This window comes from Amblyomma americanum, chromosome 4 (assembly GCF_052857255.1).
Source record: "Amblyomma americanum isolate KBUSLIRL-KWMA chromosome 4, ASM5285725v1, whole genome shotgun sequence".
Classification (NCBI taxonomy): domain Eukaryota; kingdom Metazoa; phylum Arthropoda; class Arachnida; order Ixodida; family Ixodidae; genus Amblyomma; species Amblyomma americanum.
Genome location: NC_135500.1, coordinates 98,437,288 through 98,443,758, shown reverse-complemented (window position 1 = coordinate 98,443,758; position 6,471 = coordinate 98,437,288). Strand labels below are relative to the sequence as shown.

General features: G+C 48.3%; 1 pseudogene; it reads left to right on the top strand.

Moving 5' to 3' along the window:
* The first annotated feature begins 5,536 nt into the window (after positions 1 to 5,536).
* Positions 5,537 to 5,655, top strand: LOC144130554 (5S ribosomal RNA; annotated as a pseudogene).
* Positions 5,656 to 6,471: the final 816 nt, after the last annotated feature.

The window sequence follows — 6,471 nt, the reverse complement described above, 5'->3', positions numbered from 1 at the left end:
ATGTCCGTGCAAAACTGCTCATCACACCTTAATCTCTCAATGTGTAACACATTCGGTCCCCACACCACGAAGTCACAGAATTCAACCTGGCACACTTTCATCTGAGTCTGGATTTGGTAGTAGTAAGCATGACTTGTGTCAAGCTTAAGTGTTCCATTAATATTACTCAAACACTTGGTGGTGATCTCCTCACCATCTTTCAACGAAAATGGGCACTTAAACTCTACAACACCTCTCCCACAGCAGCTGCATGAGACTATGGCATCCGGTGATGCGCCAACAAATGGGTAAGCAGTGCTCAGGTGCAGCCCTGACCTTCGGCATTGGAAGTCGCGGTGCTTTATGGCTTCTTTAGCTTTATAAGCCTCAAAAGCATCCTGCTCATGTTTCCGACCCCACATAACAGCAGGCACATTTACAGAATTTTGTTCAGGGTAACATATCAACTTCAGCAATGGCACGCTGGGGCTGTCAACACTTGTTTGACACACCCTTTTCATTACTGAAGCTGTCACTCTGCCAGCTCTGTAGAGGAACCAGTCCGGTAAGTTGCTCTGGTGTCTTGTTGCAGCCTCAACTGATTTAACTGTGTCCTCTCCGACTGAAAATGTGGACAGAAAGTTCTTGGCCTTCTCCAAAAGCACATCAAAATTATTAGCCAAGTTCTCCTGAGAGTATAACTTTCTTAAATGAGCAGGTTGTGTCCGTACGGGCTCCTGAAAACGTTCGCAATATTCTGGCAGCACAGAAAATAGCGCAGGTACAACGTCTGTGTTTTCGAAAGCACTGTAAAGTTCTCCAAGTTCTTCTTCTGTGGGTGGTGGGATATCCATTCGTTTCTTTGCTTTGGTCTCAGTTGAAGTGCTGTTGCAGATTGCATCATCCAGCTTTCGCTTTTTCACCCTGGACGAAGTGAAGTCGATATCTTTCAGCCTCTTGAATTGTACCTTCTCGACGTAGGCAGGAAGCCAGATGTTGCTCTGTGAGGTGCAGCTGGTGGCGTTTTTCATTATGACACCGGTCTCAACTGCATAAAGGCAGGCTCCAACATGAGAACAGGCCTCTCCTGCTCCTGCCATACACGTGCAGTGGGCTGTGAGCACAGCCCCACTTTTTTTACACAGAATCCATACACGTAGAGGCTGGTCTCGCAACCTTTGTGAATGGTTCACCTGCAAGGAAAATATGGCAAAGTCCAAATTAACATTGGGCACATCTCTGCACAGGCGCACGTCACTGTCGATCTTGTCGCGCTACCGGACCGTCGAAAACGGCAACAGCGATGAGCTTGATCAGTTAATGCGGGCCATAATGCGCGACGCGACAGGCGAGACCTAAATTGTTGGTCGACAAATCTGTAGCGAGCGATAACAATCTCTTCACGCATGACCGTTTCTTTTTTGCGCAATAACTTGTTGGGTTTCCAAACTAAAGATAAACCAGCAACGGTTCCTTTCATGTGCCCATTTAATCTGAAGTCGTCCAGGTTCAGTACATACGAAGAAATGAATGAAGTTTGTAAACAGTTCTTTTTAAAACTTTACTGAGTGACTGCTTACACTCAGTCACTTGTGGATTTAATAACCGTTATTTCTTTACTCTAATCCTTACAAAGATCAATGTCCTGCGGCTTACCTCTCCAAGTAGAAGCACCTTGTCCCCTTGCAGCTGTTTTGCCGACAGTCCCTTCACCCAGCCGCTAGTGAAATAATTATGCGCCTCGGTGGACTTAAACGCCTTCATTTCTTCAAGGGTCAGAAAGCTTGCAGAAAAAACAAGGTAATTGACGATGTCACCGTTACAAATCTCTGGAAATATGTCGACATCGCTTGTTGTGTCCGTTCCCGGCCGCAGCATGAACGGGTCGATATTATCGCAGAGACACACTTTTTCCGCATACCGAACGCGCTTCGACCCCGTAAGATCTAAGCGGTAGGTAGCGTCTAAAGGCTGCTTACTGAGAAGCGGCGGCATGCCACACAAAAGGCAACAAAATTGCACGAGTTACCACTAGCGAGGAAACGCGTGCGACCCGCACTCCACCGACTCCGCACAGACTGCACCAACATGTCCGCCGCAGCGCGCGCCGCCGGACGTGACGTCACGTGAAAACCATGTATACAAAGCGAAAGCTGTCGGCGTTCAATGTGTTCATTGGCGTTGGCGTTGACAACGTTGTAGACGCCGATGATTTTGAGGAAAGGAAGGGCGCATGCGTTATGCTCTGGGAGAAGGCGCAATGGAAGAAGACGCGGCTGGTGGCCGCGTGTATAGACCTCCTGCATGTTAGCAAACAAACGAGGTGGCGCTGCAGTCGCTAGCGGGCTCGCGGTACGCAAAAGGCCAGGGAGTGGCGTAGCAGAGAGGTGCTGAGCGCGGGTTTTCAAGGCTTGTATTCGCGTTTTCAGTTTCTGCGAATCACAGCAATGGTTGACGCTTTCAACTTAGTAATTTCTCGAAGAACACGAGCTCGCGTTGGCCACGTGCAGCGTATTCAGAGAAATAGTTCGCCACTGTCTATTGTATATATAGTTAGTAGTAAACAGAAATCGTTTCTGCGGTTGATTTCTACGATAGGCATTGAATAAAGTAACAAGTTTTTTGACACTGCACTTGCCGGAATGATTTTACTTCGGGACTGTGGTGAGGCGAAGTGCTGACGTTGTTTCGGCGGAGCAGATCGACGTGCGCTCGCCGTCTGTTGACACACGTGTCGCGCTGTGCGAAAAGTGGGGACAGCGTCGTGTCCCCAATCGCCTCTGTCTCCCTTAAGCGCTTTTTTTAGCCGCAGGATCACGCACCAGCCAGGCCGACTTCTTCCCTTGTTAAACTGGTCAATTTGGTGAAAATTTTTTATTTCTGGAATTATTTTCTTTCCTAGTCCTGGGGTCTTCTGTTTCGTGACGAAAATTATAGCAACATGCATATTCAGTAGACATTTATAAATTACACTTTTTAGATGTGTAGTCGTCGAAAATTGGGAGGTAATTTTATTTTTTTTTTCTTTGAGGTTTTCTTTGATTTCAGTGCCGCATTTCTGTGACCGAAGCGAAAGTGAAGAGGCGCCATAAACGAGGGAATGAACTTTAACGTTCGTTTTCTTATCTTCACATTTTCTGCGATTGGCATCACTCACACCTTCGTAATTTCATAACGCATGAAAATAGGATGATTCTATTTGTCGCAAACGATTCCTGAGATATTGAGGAGTGTAAAAAATCTCTCGATTTTTTCCTACACGTGCAATGCTATGTTAGTTATTTTTCTAAGAAACGTTTTCATGTAACTATGCATGCATAAGTACAGCGTCTAAAAAAAGTACTAATAGCGTCATTATACAGAACAGGGCTTTGTGAACAACCTGACATTAAAAAATTTGCGCACTTTCTACTCAATCATTTAAGACCTTGGGGCGACTTGACGAGGGTGTTAATATTAATTACCCAAGAACTGCGCCAGCTAGGTACAGCTAAAAATAAAACTCATTACTGAATCTGGCGCAGCAATTTCATATTTGTTGCAAATTTAGTTAGATACCGCATGCATATAACGAAAACACTTTTCATTGCCGCTGCTGCGGCTGCTTCTTTCCAAACAAGCTTCGCGAGCATGTACTACCTCATGTAACAATGACACATGCATGATGCAATGAAAAAGAATGCGGCTTTTAGCCCGTTTAAGGTAAGTGTACGGTACGCACGCCAACGTGACTGCGCAGAATTGACACAACTTGCCAGACTTCTTTCTACTCGAATCAAATAATTACGTCGGTCATATTAAGAAACAGTTTCAAGTAAATATTCAGTGCCATTAAACACGCCGTTAAAACATGCTGTGCTATTAATCGAAGAACGCATTCCTTGGGGGCGAGAGAACCTGCCGGTGCACCGGCTCAAGTTGATAAATACGTGTGCAGCTATATATGTGTTTCTTTTCCTTGCGCAGTTATAAGCGTACTATGCTGATGTTCAGATAAATGAACGCAATAACTTGCATGCTATTAAGTGCATTGAGTGGCAGTGCCGATCGACTCCCAGACCTCGCGCTTTAGGCTACCGCGGCCCATTCCCTGTTAGCCGGCTCCCTAATGTGGTATTTATCTGCCAGAAACCTATCGACGCTAACTTAAATTTCCTTTTATGCTACTACGCTGATCCAACAGTGACGCAGCTGGCCAATACAGGCTGCTTCCGCAGTGCGCACGCATGATGCATCCGCCGGCAGCTGCAGAAGCTGCGGCAGGCATGGCCAGGCGGAGCCTGTTTTGCCTACCATGCGAAAGTCGCTGCTGACATCAGCGCCACCGCATCTTTGTGACGTCACGGGGTGAAGTTGGTCCATAGCAAGCGGCATCTTCAGAGCCTTCGGGAAGCTGCTTCTACCGACCCCGAAGCCCTGGCGTGAGGCTGCCTGTCTACGTAAGAATGAAGCGCGGAGAGCTAAGCGCGTGTCGGAGACGCCCGAGGTACGTGAAGAAAGTCTCGCCAATGGTCTTCACCTTCCACCAGCCGCATCTTCCACTGCACCTTCTTCCACGGCGAGCGGCCGCTCCGCGGCTTATTAGCGTTCATCGATATAGTCGATACGCATTCCCTACCCAGTCCATGTGTCAACAGCACAGGCTTGCTCCCGCTGCTCTTTCGGTGCATGCCGCAGTGCGTTAAGATCGCCAGAACGGCTGAGAAAAGCCCAGGGCACTTAATTGCACGCTCGGCGCCTGTTGTCACAAGCGAGGGAAGTATCCGTGCGAAGGTTTGCATCCGGGAGGGGCCACACACGGTACATAAGCGCTTCGAAAAGCTATGTATCTCGCCGTCGGCCATGCCATGCTTTGACTTGACTGTCAAAGCATGGTATGGCCGACGGCGAGATACATAGCTTTTCGAAGCGCTTATGTACCGTGTGTGGCCCCTCCCGGATGCAAACCTTCACACGGATACTTCCCTCGCTTGTGACAACAGGCGCAGAGCGTGCAATTACGTGCCCTGGGCTTTTCTCAGCCGTTCTGGCGATCTTAATTTTTCTTTAAACTTCATACTAGTATCCTTCCGGTGAAAACATGGCTAAACGATAAAGGCATTTTTGTGCCCTGGACCACCGACTGCATACTCTGCAAAAAACCCGAGTCCATCGGACATGTGTTTATCGACTGCTGGGACCCGGTTTTCCACTGGGACATCTTGCAAAGAACATTGAAGAAAGAACTACCCGTAACTCCTTATGGCATCCGGTTTCTACCTATAGAAAGTGAGGAAGTTCCTTACGACATGTTTATGCTACTGGGCCTCCACAGCATCTGGAAGACGAGAATGGCGGCCAGGCACGCCGACGCAAATGTGCGACCAGTGAGAGAAAACTTTATAGAAAGTGCAGTTTTCCTGAGAGATGTTCTCCGCAGTCAACCCCAGCCGCTGGACTGGGTGGCAGTTATGGATGAACTGATTAATATGAAAATGTTTTAACCCATTGTCTCGGCCAAAGTGTGGCTAGAAATTTTTATTTCTGCGTATGTATTGTTTACCGGCAATAAAGAAAAAAAATCGGCCATACCATGCTGAATGCGCCGGTTCTCGTCCGATCACCGAAGCTAAGCAGCATTGGGCTCGGTCAGTACTTGGGAGGGCGACCACCTGGGAACACCGAGTGCTGATGGCACTTCTTTTGCATTTTTTTCGTCTCTATAACGCCTTTTTTTCCCTCACAGTTATATAAGTGATCCAATACGCCTCAAGCAACTCTAGGAGGTGACGTGATTTTGTTATAAACAACAAATTCCCACTGGCAGCGTATACGTACGTGCGGACGCGAAACTCCGTGCGTGATTGTGGCAAAACGGAAGCGACCGCTTGGCTTTCCGGCTCTCATTCTGACGTCTGCGTCAGCGTGTACAGTGCAGATTAAATACGGTAACGCGCCGAGATAGCACGGAGGCCTAGTGTGCGCATAACAGTGCGCAGGAACGCACAATTAGCGTTCATCGATATAGTCGACACGAATTCCCTACCCAGTCCATGTGTCAACAGCACAGGCTTGCTCCCGCTTCTCTTTCGGTGCATGCCGCAGTGCGTTAAGATCGCCAGAACGGCTCAGAAAAGCCCAGGGCACGTAATTGCACGCTCGGCGCCTGTTGTCACAAGCGAGGGAAGTATCCGTGCGAAGGTTTGCATCCGGGAGGGGCCACACACGGTACAAAAGCGCTTCGAAAAGCTGTTTCTCGCCATCGACCATACCATGCTGGGATTCCATTTCCGGCCACGCCAGTGAACGGACGTGTTATAAATCATGAACTCCGTCGGAGCGATGTTAGCGGCTCAGCCGAGCCGCGGAAAGAGAATTGGTACTGAAGACAGCGAAGCAGGTTACGAAGTTATGCTGCCCCATCTTCCGACAGGTCGTATTGTTTTTAAGACTCTATTTTTGCACAGCGACGTTCGAGCGCGGCCGTATAAGGTCGAGGACTACAGGAACGCC